Raw genomic sequence first — 13,404 nt, forward strand, 5'->3', positions numbered from 1 at the left:
TTGGGAGAGGGGAGGTGGGGTTATGGATATTGGGGAGGGTATGTGCTATGGTGAGTGCTGTGAAGTGTGTAAACCTGGTGATTCACAGACCTGTACCCCTGGGGATAAAAATATATGTTTATAAAAAAAAAATGAGGGGCACCTGGGTGGCTCAGTGGGTTGAAGCCTCTGACTTCGGCTCAGGTCATGATCCCAGGGTCCTGGGATCGAGCCCCGCATTGGGCTCTCTGCTCAGTGCAGAGCCTGCTTCTCTCTCTCTCTCTCTGCCTGCCTCTCTGCCTACTTGTGTTCTCTGTCTGTCAAATAAATAAATAAAATCTTAAAAAAAAAAATGAAACATGCAAAACGACTTGCCTGTTCTGGGGGTTTCTCTAGACCTTAGCTTGGGCCACACTGAGCCCCCAGGACAGGTCTCCCTAACTGTACTGGTTAGTGTGGTGTGCCCCAAGAACTCCTCCCGCAGAAGGGGCCCCAAGAACGGTGGGTCTCAGGACCGAGGCTCAGCCTGAGGCACAAGGAGACTTCAGAGTCAGCCCCTTTAAGGTCAGAGATTTTGACGGAGCTCATGCCTCCCTGGGGCAACCTGCACTTGCTGGATGAGCAGCGTAGGATTAAAGATCTAGACACTTAGGCCCCTTTTGGGGCACACTGAAGGGTAATTCTTGCTCCCAACTTCCTCGCCGGATTGTCCAAGGCTGCATTGGGCCTGCTGCTTGGTCCTTCTCCTCCCTTTCTTCCACAGATGTTGGTTCCCAATAAACTCCTCTGCCCTAACCTCCTAGCATCTGCCTGCACAGATCCCCGCCACATCAGGTGTTGGCTCCTCCCACTCTCCTTCCCAGAAGATACAGGTTTCCTTATTTAAGCAGGACCCCAGGTAGGAGCTCTGCAAACCGAGAGTGAGGTGAGGGGGGCCTCAATCAGTCCACAAAGGCATCCACTGCACCTGCCCTGCCCCCCACCCCGGAAATGGTGTCATGTTTCCTCGCATCTACACAGCCAGTGCACCCCTTGGAGCCAAGACTGTCTAAGGCATCTTGTCATTTCTTCCTAATCAGAGCAATCAGTGGGGATGGCTTCTGCACCTCATTACACATTTTCCTTATTTGCTCTTTCTTTCTCTGTACCCCCAGCAGGGGAACTCCCTCTTTCTTTGAGAAGAAATATCTTACTCATCTCCGTACATTGAAAACTGGCATGGAGAAGGTCCTAATAAACGTGTATCAAATGAAAAAAAAATTATCGAAGTACCTGGAAATGATTAAGAATGTCAAGAAAGATCCATTCTTTTACAACAAACCCTGGCTACTGTGCTTCAGACACTGTGTACTGAGTTAAAGCACTGTACACCCTACGAAGATAAGACATAATTTCTGCTGTGCAACAGTTCATGGAGTTTAAGAGACACATTGTGATGACGACCAGGGAGGGTGAAAACGGAGAGATTTTAGCCAGAATCCTCTGAAGCAAACACTGGACGCAAGATTGTTTAGGGATCAAGCCACTGGAATCAGCCCGACGTTTAGAGACTACAGGCCCACTAAAGTTTTATATTTTGCTAGTGTCTCTGAAAAGCCCATGAAAATAGTCCAGCTAATCCACACAATTTAATAATTGTATCTATAAGAGCTAATTTCTGACATCAGTTGGCTAATTATCAAGCCCCTACTTTGATGGATGAAAAATCTAACAGGGTTGTACTAACTGGGAAAGCCTCTGGTGTTGTTGGGAGATCCACATAGTTGAAAGAACTTACGATAGCTTTCTTGGAAGTTTGGGATTTCTGAGTAAATTCTAGCTTACGACCAACACTGGGTTATGAATGACTGGAACATAGATTAAGCTAGCCCAGTGTGAAAAGGCACACTCACACACTCACTGAGATGTCAGAACACCAACACAGATCTCATCATTCTGCCCTCCGGCACGCAGGATGAAGACTTGTCTGTTAGATTCATCCGTTGGTCTTCACTGCATATGACCACGTCTAGTACACAGTAGACACTTAACAAATATTTCTCGACCAACCCTATCAAAAGCAGCATAGAGTCAGGTCATAGAAGAGGTTCATGGACAGGGACTGAAATCCAGCAGTGGAGACCCCGGGGAAAGGAGCGGAGGTTTCATCTATTTCTGAAGACGAGGTCACTGAAGGCACACGAGACAACCTTGTCTCACATAGAATTGCAGCCTTTGGTGGCATCTGACCATCAGCCCTGACTGGGGACACAGATCTAAGGCTGACAAGGTGCATTTCTGTCCTTGTACGTTTCCTCACAGGTCACGGTGCTGTCAGTTTCTAGGACACCAACTCGGTTATTCTGAACAGCTCAGTTTCTGCCAGTCTCAGAAAGCTTCCACTCTTAAAATACAATTTTTGTGTCCATCTGGCTCTATTTGGCTATGTAATTAAGATGTTGTCTGTAGGGAGGGCCAAAACCAAGTAGACATCTCATTTTTCTACCCCAAGTTTTACATATGGATTAACTAATGTTTAAAGAAAGAAGATAAATACTGTTACCAGTGGACTAGAGAGGGGGGTGGTGAATGTGTCTGAGGACCTTACATTTACATGTGAGAAGCAATGCTCTTTCCTTGTGAATCAGGGAGACCAGTGAGATGCATGTGAGGGAGGTCTGTGTTGGGGAAGAAAATAAGGAAGTTTCTATCAGAGTAGAAAGCATCAATTGCTAAGAGTTGCATATTTAAGTGAGATGTATTCCTCACTGAAGCAATTAATCCTACTAGTTCTCAGTAGATAAGAGATTATAATCTCAGGGAAGCTAAAGCCTAAATCATGTAGGACTATGATATAACGCCCAGAAAATTGTGAGGATTCCTATTCCAGCCACAGAAACAGGTTCACAGTAAGAAGAAAGGCACCAATGGTGCTCTTTCCTGGATCCATAAACGTAGAAGACACAGGAGGGACTGGAGACCCCAAAGGGCAGCACTCACTGTGGGAGAGCAGTGGCTGGTATCATTTACTGGAGGATTCTCCCAAATGTACGGTCATGGCCAGGCGGGAACACGCGGTATCTGAATATTGGTAGTGTGTTCTCTACAACTTGGACTAGAATGCTCCTGAGAGGAAAAGATCTGAACTGTGCACTGCCAACTGGACCTTGAGTCAATGAAAAGATAGATAAAATCCCTTAAAGTAACCCCGGCCCTTCATTTATCTCCAGGGGCTCTGGTGAAACAGACACAAATGGAGAAGCAACACCAGCTCAGACGCACACTCAAAGTCACCAAAGAGTGACAGAAGCCATTCCTTTTGGAAGTCTCTGCTTTTCCTCCTGCACTGATGAGCTTTGCCTAGAGGAGGAAGGGCTTTTAATGTGGTGCTTTTTTGAAAGTGAAATAAGTACAAGGAGAGATACTTGGGTGATTTCTAATGAAACCATTAACAGAACTGTCTACCTGGAAAAACATTTTCGCAAGGGAAGATGGAAGTTTCTGTGGGCGTCACTACCACGCCGTGTGAAGGAGAGCTGGTTGGAGGCTGCTGGCACCTTTCACATAAGAAAGGGAAACGATAAGGCTTAGCCAAACAAGATTATATTTGGCTATAAAATATTTTTAACACTCTTTTAATCAAACTCTTAATGCAAGAAATCCATGAGAGACAATTTGAAATCAAACCTCAGAGACTTCCTCTTCGCAAGAAATGGTAGAGAGCAGGTTTTTAGAATCTGAATATATCTTATTTGCCCTTCAACACCAGCTTCTAATGTTTGTCTATCCACGTAGCAATTTCGGCACACACCCAAGTGATGCCCCTGATGTCAGGATTCAGTCTGAATAGAATTGGGTCTAACATATTTACCGCGTCCTCACAGGGAGGAATGAGGGCAAGAACACTTTCTAAGGTCTGTTTTATAAGGACACTAATCCCATTCATGAGTCCCACTATCTAATACCATCATGGGGGGAAAAGGAGGCTAGGATTTCAGCATATGGATTTGTGTAGGGGTCGGGTTAGGACATTCAGTCCACTGCATTACCTCAGGTCCATTCCTTACAGCAGGGCTCCCTCTTGGTGTTATACTTTCTGGAGGTTTTAACAAATGCGTAATCTTAAGTATCCACAGTTACAGTACAGTACAGCACACAGAAGGGCTCTCTCATTCATCTCCCCCAATTCCTGACAACCTTTGATTTTTTTACTGTCTCTATAGTTTTGCCTTTTCCAGAACGCCATGAACTTGGGACTACATACTGTGGGGTCTTTTTAAGGCCGCTTCCTACACTCAGTAATCTTCATTTAAAGATTCTGTTCTTTTTAGAAGTTGTGTTCTCCAAAGCTAAGGATTCCTTTCATGGAAACAATGTTCTAAAATTTGGAAAGACATCATTCATTTTCCTCAACTCCAGTTTCCTCATTTGTAAAATGGAGATATTTTAATTTCAGTTCCCAAGAGTTTTGTTGAGCACTGAAAAGGATAATTTACCATCAGAAAAGTAAAAGTGTTAGACAAACATCATTTTTTCTTAAAATCTCATAAAGAATGCTAGGACATGGGGGATTTGTGGAGAATAGAAACTATCAGATCATCCCTGACTTGGATGAGGAAGGAGAGGCTAAGTTCTTGTTGTTGCTTTTGACTATGTTCAGAAATCATTTCTTACTATTATTTAACATGTTGCCAAAGTGCTACTATGAGATTAGTCACCAAGAACACATTAACCCAGAAAAAAAAGGTCCATCCTCTTTATTTCAGTTTCTTTGTTTTATAACGAACAGTTGATATTTTAACTTTTCTTTAAGCTTCTAAAACTTATTTCATATGGAGCCGCAATGACTTCAAGTAAAAATACTGCTCCTACTTTTCCCCAGAGTATCTAGTTTCCACATATTCCATGATATTTCTAAGGCAGACCCTTTTCTGTTCCATACGAAGTTATTTATTTTGGATGAAAAGAATCTACTTTCCATACTTGCACTGTATTCCACACTTGCCAGGAACTGATGGCATTCTGTTGATTTTCATCCTAGCAGCATATACTGTTTGCTCAGGATCATTGGAGAAATATGAGAGAGTATTAAGATATTAGAGAAACTCTAAGATCATGTGGGAAAATGAATTTTTTTTTCATAAAATGATTGGTTTTCTTCGATCATCTTCCAGATCTCTAAAATACTTCTGGATAAATTAAAGATTTAAAAGGTCCTTCCATGAATCACCTGTCTTAATTTTTCCTTGATCTCTATTGTGACAGTGTTTATAATAATCTTACTCATCATTTAAAAAAATACACATTTGGGTTTAGTCTATCAAAGATTTGAACAATGTTATATAAATGTATCTATGCCTTAGGTGTCAGAGGGTTGGAAGAAACAAAAGAACTATATAATGTATACATTTTAGTCTTATCAATGCAGAATTGGGCTCTGTTATGTGGTGATGTTTGTTTTGAAAAGATTCTATGGCATGACCAAAAACATAAGTGACAATTATTAATTTTCTCTATCTAGCACAATCAGGTGCAAAAATGTGACACTTCTTTTTAGCTCTTTTTAAAAAACAAATTAAATATGGTTCTAGGAAAAAAAATTGTACAACATGGCAGGAGACAATATCTGCTATTACTGCCATCTAGACCATGCTTGGGAAGGGAGCATGGTTTGTACTGGAAGGGTGTAGGGATGCTAAGAAAGTCTTATTCTTAAGGCTCAGACACACTGGTCTGCTTAGGTTGAGGCTGGAGCAGAGAGATCAAGGACCTCCAGCCCCATCACAAGTTTGCTCCCAGGAACAAGCAACAGTGGTCTCCCTTGGATTGGCATGGAGAGGCCCCCAAGAAGGGCATGTGTTCAGAGTCGCAGGAAGCTAGCGGGGAGCAAGAATATTGAGGTGTCCCCTGGCACGCCAGCTAGCCCACCAAGTCCATGGAAGGGACAGGTTATCTACAGAGGGGAGAAACTGCAATTGCTTGAGATAATTCCAGAAACAACTAAACCCAGGTACAGACCAAACAGACCTATATGCCCACTGGGAGCCTGGCAGAAAAAGAGACATGCCCATTTCTGGGCAGAAAGACACTGTTTCTTCAGGGATGTATTTCTCTACCTGGCATAAAATTTGTTCAAGAATAAAGGCTATCAGAGACGGTCTCAGGCAAACAAAAGATAAGACAATTAATCATCAGCAGAGCAGTATCATACAAATGATACAGGAAGTTCATGAGACAGAAGCAAAAATACAGATGGAGATTAACATGTACCGCAAAGAATGTGTAAAATCAGCATTTGTAAATATAGGCTACCTAGATCAGATAGTTTTCTCATTTTAATCTTGTTAAAGTAATTAACCATTTAAATAAAAACAGTGATGGGGGGGCACCTGGGTGGCTCAGTGGTTAAAGCCTCTGCCTTCAGCTCAGGTCATGATCTCGGGGTCCTGGGATCGAGTCCCACATCGGGCTCTCTGCTCAGCAGGGAGCCTGCCTCCTCCTCCTCTCTCTCTCTGCCTGCCTCTCTGCCTGCTCGTGATCTGTCTGTCAAATAAATAAAAAAAAAATCTTAAAAAAATAGTGTTTGGGGGTTTGTACTTGAGGACACACCTAGAAATGAAATGTGTGACAGGGGGCGGGCGGTGACAGGGCAGAATGTCAGAGGACCTTACATGATGTTTCAGAGGGCCTAATGATTTGAATCTGGACTGTGTCAGGATATAGAAAACCCCAAAGCAATTAGTAAAATAATGAATCTAGCTAATTCATTCTTGTTAAAGGGGTTGCTTAATAAATAAAAAGTAGAGATAAAATGGTAATGTAAAAATATATTTACTTCACACTAAAAAAGGGAAGAAAAAATGGAGTGAGACGGAGATGGGACAAATAGTTGTTATTTAACCTAAAAGGCAGTTTTCTTTAAAACTTCATGTCACTACATAAAAAACTAATGATGTCCTGTATGGTGACTAACATAACATAATAAAAAATACATAAAATATAAAATTTCATGTTGGATTTAAATGAAAACATCAATAATTATGTGACATAATACTGGCTTATGCAATATACTTTAAGGAGGAGATTGTCAGATGGGACAAAAAACCAGAAAGAACCCACTAGGTGCCATCTAAGTGAAGAACATGGAGCATTTAAGCACAAATGGATTGAAAGTGAACGGAAGAATGGTTGGTCATAAAAATGCAATTCCCAGATAATTTAGATTGGCCCTATTAACATTAGGTAGAGTAGATTTCAAAACAAGAAATATTACTGAGGAAGAAAGGAGACATTGCACAATGATAAAGGGGTTATCACAATTCCAGCACAGAACTGGGAAGAAGGACATACATGCCAGGGAACACGTGTTTGGGGAGGGGGCTGCGCATTAGCATCATTTTTTTCCAAGGTCCCCAGGTAATCTCAGTAACCAGGTCACACATGGTAACATGGACCTGTTTCTGTGAAGCAGTCTCGCGCAGGTGGATGAGATGGCTGGCAGAGCAGTGTGGGCATCATGCCACTGGCAGAGACAGAGCCAGGGTCAGGGTGCTCACACCCCATCACAGGGTCGCCCCAGACACAGGGGAGCTCTTCTCTATAAGCTGTCACTGCCTGCACAACTGTACGTAAGCGTCAGGAAGTCAGAGCAGAGCCTGATTACGTTAACATGGTGACTCCAGGTATGCACCGGGGATGCCAGGCATGTCCAAAACAAATCCTCTTCATGGGCAAGTGAGAAGTCGTGCTTTAGGGCTTCATGACAAAGAGGCATGTTACTTTTTCCTGAGCAATTGACTTATCTTTTGTGTCAAATCCCAGGAAGCTCACAACCCCATTTACGAGGGCCCAGGATTACTGAATGTTCATTTTGTACGAGACTTTATCTCTGCAGCAGCTCACTTTTTTCTCCCAATCGTTGCTCTTCACAGAGTCCTCAGTTGTCTGGGTCGGTCTTGTCGATGGACATGATGCTCATCTGAAGGCTGGTCTGGGGCTGGAGGGGCCTCTCCACGGGTGGCTCGTTCACCCGGCTGTTGGCAGGAGACCTCAGTTTCTTGTCATGTGAGCCTCCCCACAGGGCTGGAGTGTCCTTATGGTACAGTAGCTAGTTTCTCTCAGAGCACAGACCAAGAAACAGCTATGAGAAAGCCATGTGCCTCTCATGATGCAGTCTCTGACGGCACGCACCAGCACCCCTACCACGCTGGATTTGCTATGGGAGTCCACCTGCCCCCTTCTTTCTAGGAGAGGACTACATTTGAGTGTCAACTTTAGGACACAGGGATCACTGGGGGCATGTGGGAGGCTCATTGCCATCTCTCTACTTGCAAAGTGTTATGGTGCCCGGTACCAAGGAAGGCTTCACAAAAGATGTAGTATTTAAAGTAGAGCTTTGACATGCAGAAAATGGGGAATGAGTGTCACAGAGAAAATATATGGAGGAGAAAAAATATAACCAAATATAAATAGGAATTACAATGTTGTTCAGGGTAACGGGAAATAGGACAACATAATTGGAGCTATTGACGAAGAATAGAGGGAGGCAGGAGAAAACGATGCTGGAAAAACAGACAGGAGTCGAGTTGTGTCTCTAATATCACAGGAGGGAGGAAAGCTTGACAGTTAGGAGTAGAAATTACGAAATTTGTTTAAATAAGAAAGCAAAATCCCAAATCTCTTTTTGGATTGGTGGTTAATTGGAGTGTAATGATCAACGTGGATGTTTGCTGGCTTCCTAGAATCTGGGTCCCTCCCCACGGGACCCCTCTTTTGCTTGATGGTGTGCTCTCTCTGGGGAGGTGGGACACCACCAGTGAACTACCTGTCCTGAGGTCACAGACGGATCTGTGGGCAATGCCTAGCCTGAGCCGTCTTGATGGGAAGGTGTGTGAAGGTCCGTGAAGGTGACCTTGAAGGTGTGGACAGAGGGCAGGCACCAATGCAGCCATCTGTGTTCCCAAAGGGGCACCTGAGAGCCTGCTGATGCTGAGCCACCTGGCAGGGCCAGCAGAGGACTGGCAGCAACAGAAGACAGTCACCTGTCTGATTTCACCTGTCACCTTTACGGTCACCTGTCACCTGACAGTCACCTGACATCACCTGAATCCCTGGGAAAAAGTCCCATTTTTTGTGGAGCATAACAAATAACATGGAGGACATGGGGAGTTAGGAGAAGGGAGTTGGGGGAAATTGGAAGGGGAGGTGAACCATGAGAGACTATGGACTCTGAAAAACGATCTGAAGGGTTTGAAGAGGTGGGGGGGGTGGGAGGTTGGGGGAACCACGTGGTGGGTATTGGAGAGGGCACGGATTGCATGGAGCACTGGGTGTGGTGCAAAAACAATGAATACTGTTATGCTGAAAATAAATTAAAAAAAATGATTAAAAGAAAAAAAAAGTCCCACCGGAAAACCACCTTTTATCTGGCCTCCCCCATAATTAGGTTTTGATTTCAGCTAGCCTGAGTCAGATTTTTGCTTGGATGCAAATGTCACAGCAAATACAATTTTCAAATGTCATTGTGGAAGATTCTGCCCATCAGTGTCCTCCAAAGTGCATAGTCTCTATTGGGTTTGGTGACTGAATGAAGGTACATGAATTTCCAGAAGGGAAAGTGTGACTGACTAAACAATATACATGTTTCTTCCCATAGTTACGTGTGGTATCATAGTTTTCATGTATTATGATAATATTACTTTTATATTGTATATGGCTATAATTTCCACTGGAAGAGCATACTGGCTCACTGTCTCTTGTGCTTTCCCCCAGGTGCTCGTGCAAAGTATATTATCAGTGGGGGAGGGGGTTCTAATTGTATTTATCAGATGCACAGGTAGATGATCTAATAGGGAAGGGTCATGTGCTTAGAAACCAGATTAATCTGGTTATCCATCTGATGTTCATTTAATATTTCATTCAGTCATTTATTTATTACCCAGTGTAGTCAATCACAATTACACACGTCTTTACCGAACTGTGCTAAGGTCCAGTACACAATCACTGTAACAGGCCGATGTTTCTCTCTCTCTCTCAGCTATGAAAGCCAGTGATCTTCCATGCTCTGCACATCTTTCTCTTTTCCATTCCATTCATCAGAACTCCTGAAAGTTTGATAAGCAGAGGTCTGCAGAGGCAAGGCTGAGAGCTGGGGATGAGAGGAGTGGGGAGGAGGCGCCAGCAGCAGTCTCGGGAACTGGAGAAAAACGCGGCTTTCTGGGTTTCATGCGCGGGGCAGAGTCACAGGGATGCGAGGGTAGAAGGAAGGTGTCTGATGAGCTCGCCACTCCTCATCTGGAGCAGATTGATCTAGCTCCAGGGAGGCTGGTAACTAAGAGTTTTGTTTAAAAGTTAAACAGCATTACCACGAGTCTTTCCATTGTGTTTTATCATCATTAATTCATATGTCTGTACTTATTTGTCTCCCTGATTCATTGTGGGTACCTTCAAAAAGTCTGTGATTTTCTTTTGGACACGTTCTTCATACACAAGAAGAAAGGCTGAACTCACCTGGTGAGCGGTAACCAAAGATTCTCTTGGAAGTTATCCAGCAGCTAGCCCTTCTGCCTGCAGACCTGCCTGGGATGTGAGCAAAACCCACTGCGTGTATGTCCAAGTCCTGTATAGTTTTCCATAAATAAGCTTTATTTAACAGTTTGGCATAATTTTTTTTATTTGTTTGTTTGTTTTTTGGTTTGGTATACATAACTGACAGGTTGTTAACAACTCACTTGACATTCACCAATCCATGCTATTAGAAATGCATTTTATGAAGTATTTATGAATTTATAGACTCTTGCCTATGATGTGATCAAGTTGTATTCGATGATATTTTTTGTTTTCAGATAATTATCATCGTTGATCATTCCACTCACAATAGGGTCACCTTCCCCACCTCCCAGAGGTATGGGTATTTGAAATTCTTCCATATTTGCTCTGTATTTCTCACTTTACCTCTGCAAGTTATTTTTATTCTGGTATTTACATGTTTCTTATTAGAACTGATGTTAGTCACCAGGAGACTGAGCAAAGTTTTAAATCTGTACCAACCGTTACATAACCAAGAAATTTTTTTCCCACATCAATCATTATACAAATTTAGATTCTGCAGATCACTAAAATATCTCGATTTTGCACTTTTTCTACTGGAATCTGTAGAATTTCACTGCTGGTGGGATGACTACAGGTTGTATGAAACTTGGATTTTTGTCATTAACAGCTTTAATAAAAATATAATCACAAACAGAACTTCAGCCTCGTATCTCTTCCTTTTCTATTGCATTTTTCCAGTAGCAATTCTGCCCACACAGAGCTCAAGGAGCTGCTTGATTTAGGTGACTTGCAGGGACGTGGTTCTGATTCCCACCCCAGGAAAGAGCTCCAACGGCGGGTCAGTGACTGGGAAGCTGGGACACAAGAGCTTCTCATGAGGAGAGGGCGAGCAACGTCACTCTAGCCTGTGTGCCTTTTTTTTTGACTTACTCATAGTTCAACGGCTAAATTAGGTTCCAAGCATTCACTTGAGCTCGAGGGGGTTCCTGACGTCCGCAGGCAGTCCAGGGTCTGATCGAAAGGCGTGTGATTTAACTATCTCTCCTACAAACTTAGCAAGAGCGGCTGGTGTTGTTCCCAGACTGCTCTACTCTGAGCTGCTGTCCTGGAGAAAAGTCCACGAGGAAGGTCACAAGGGCATTCAGTGTAGCAAGTGGTCAAGATGAGGTCAGTCGGGTGCTTCACTGACCACTGCAGGCAGCTGCTTAAGGAGGGTGTGAGTCTGCATCTAGCCCTCAGCAGCATTTTCCTCGCTTGGAAAACTCTCCAGTGTCCTGAGAGGACGCCAAGCAGCCATGTTAGCCTCGGATCCCAAGTGCCTGAGCAGCACAACCAGAAGGAGTGGGCCTCTTCCCCGACTGCTCCGGCAGAAATTCTGGGCATTTCCCACAGTTTGGTGTTTTGAACCCATGTGTATTTCCGGATGAGTCTGTTCGACTACCGGGACTGGATCGCACACGTGCCAAGCCATGGAGGCCGCCTGACTGAACCGCATGGATTGAAGGTAGGAGCAGGTGGTTCTCCAGAGGAAGGGGATTACGGGTGGGCATGAGGCAAGGAAGGGCAGTAGATAAGCACTTACCCGGAGTGTATACAAGGAAGGGCCGTCGAGGCAGTACGACTTCAAAGCTGACCCTCTTCACTTTAAACACTTATTTGCACTGACTCTGCAATCCATTTCCATTCTAAGGAAACCTTCACCCACTGTCTGTCATAACCTTGCTCCTCTGTGGGTTTGGAGGATTAATGGACTTGAGCCATGCGGAGAGAAGACTGAGGTGGCAGTTGTCGGAGATGGAGATGTACCACTAAGAGGCAACTCAGGTGAAAATAAGCCCATTCTCTCTCCCACCTGCACTGAGAAATCATCAGAGTTACCGGGAGGACATTGAGGCAGCCTATGGGAGAGGGGACACCAGCTGTGGTGTGTGGTGAAGCTTGCTCGTGTCTGGCACTGTAGCTCCAGGGTCTTGGGTCACACTTGCTTGGGGACCCCGTCTCACTCTCTTGTGGGGGACAAGCTTGTCATTCTAAGCAGATCTCCACATCACCTTAAAAAATGCTATCCATTATTAGAGAGAGACAGTGAGGCTGGGTGGACAAGGGTCTGTGTGACTCAGCCAGACAAGCAATGCCTCCTATGAAGGTCTGTTTTAGTGAGGCTTATTTCTTTATAGGGTGTCCATTGCCCTATACACCGGCAAAGCTCTAAGAAGAGAGTAAGTATAAAAATACTAAAATTAGTATCTTAGGCTTTCCTGGTATGTAAGAAACGAAACCACCTGTTCTGTCATCATATATAAAATGTAGTTAGGTCTTTGTTAAAACAGGTCCTTTCAGTGTTCTCAAATATTAAAAACATTAAGTTCTTAAACAAACTTCATAAATTATTATGATGGAAAATTTCGATCATTTTTCCAGAAAATAATATAAAACCACAATTTAAAAATCGATATTAATTTTTTTATTTGGACAGTTCTTTACTCATAGAAATTTAAGTTTTAAAATTTTAATAGAAAAGAGGAATGATTAAAAATGTCTTTTATGGTAGTTAACTCAAATTCCCAAGACAAGTAATTTGACGCCCACAGAATGTCAACTAAACAAAACCAATTAAGAAGCTAATCAAAACTTTTAAGTGTTTTGTGTCTGCCTAGCTCTTAGAAATATAATGGGGGGAATGTGATGGTGTGATTTATAATGAGAAAAATGTATATTTGGTCCTAGCACAGAGCCCCTAAAATCTTTGGAATTTCTTAAGTGATGAGAGCAATACTGGTGTCTCTTGTTATGTTAATGAGGTGACTTTTGGAAGGCACCTAAGGATGGAGGTGGTTGTCGGGGAACCAACCCTGTGATTACAGGGTTGGGACTTTTGGTCCCACCCCTGACCTC

Source organism: Lutra lutra, chromosome 9, assembly GCF_902655055.1.
Source record: "Lutra lutra chromosome 9, mLutLut1.2, whole genome shotgun sequence".
NCBI classification, from domain to species: domain Eukaryota; kingdom Metazoa; phylum Chordata; class Mammalia; order Carnivora; family Mustelidae; genus Lutra; species Lutra lutra.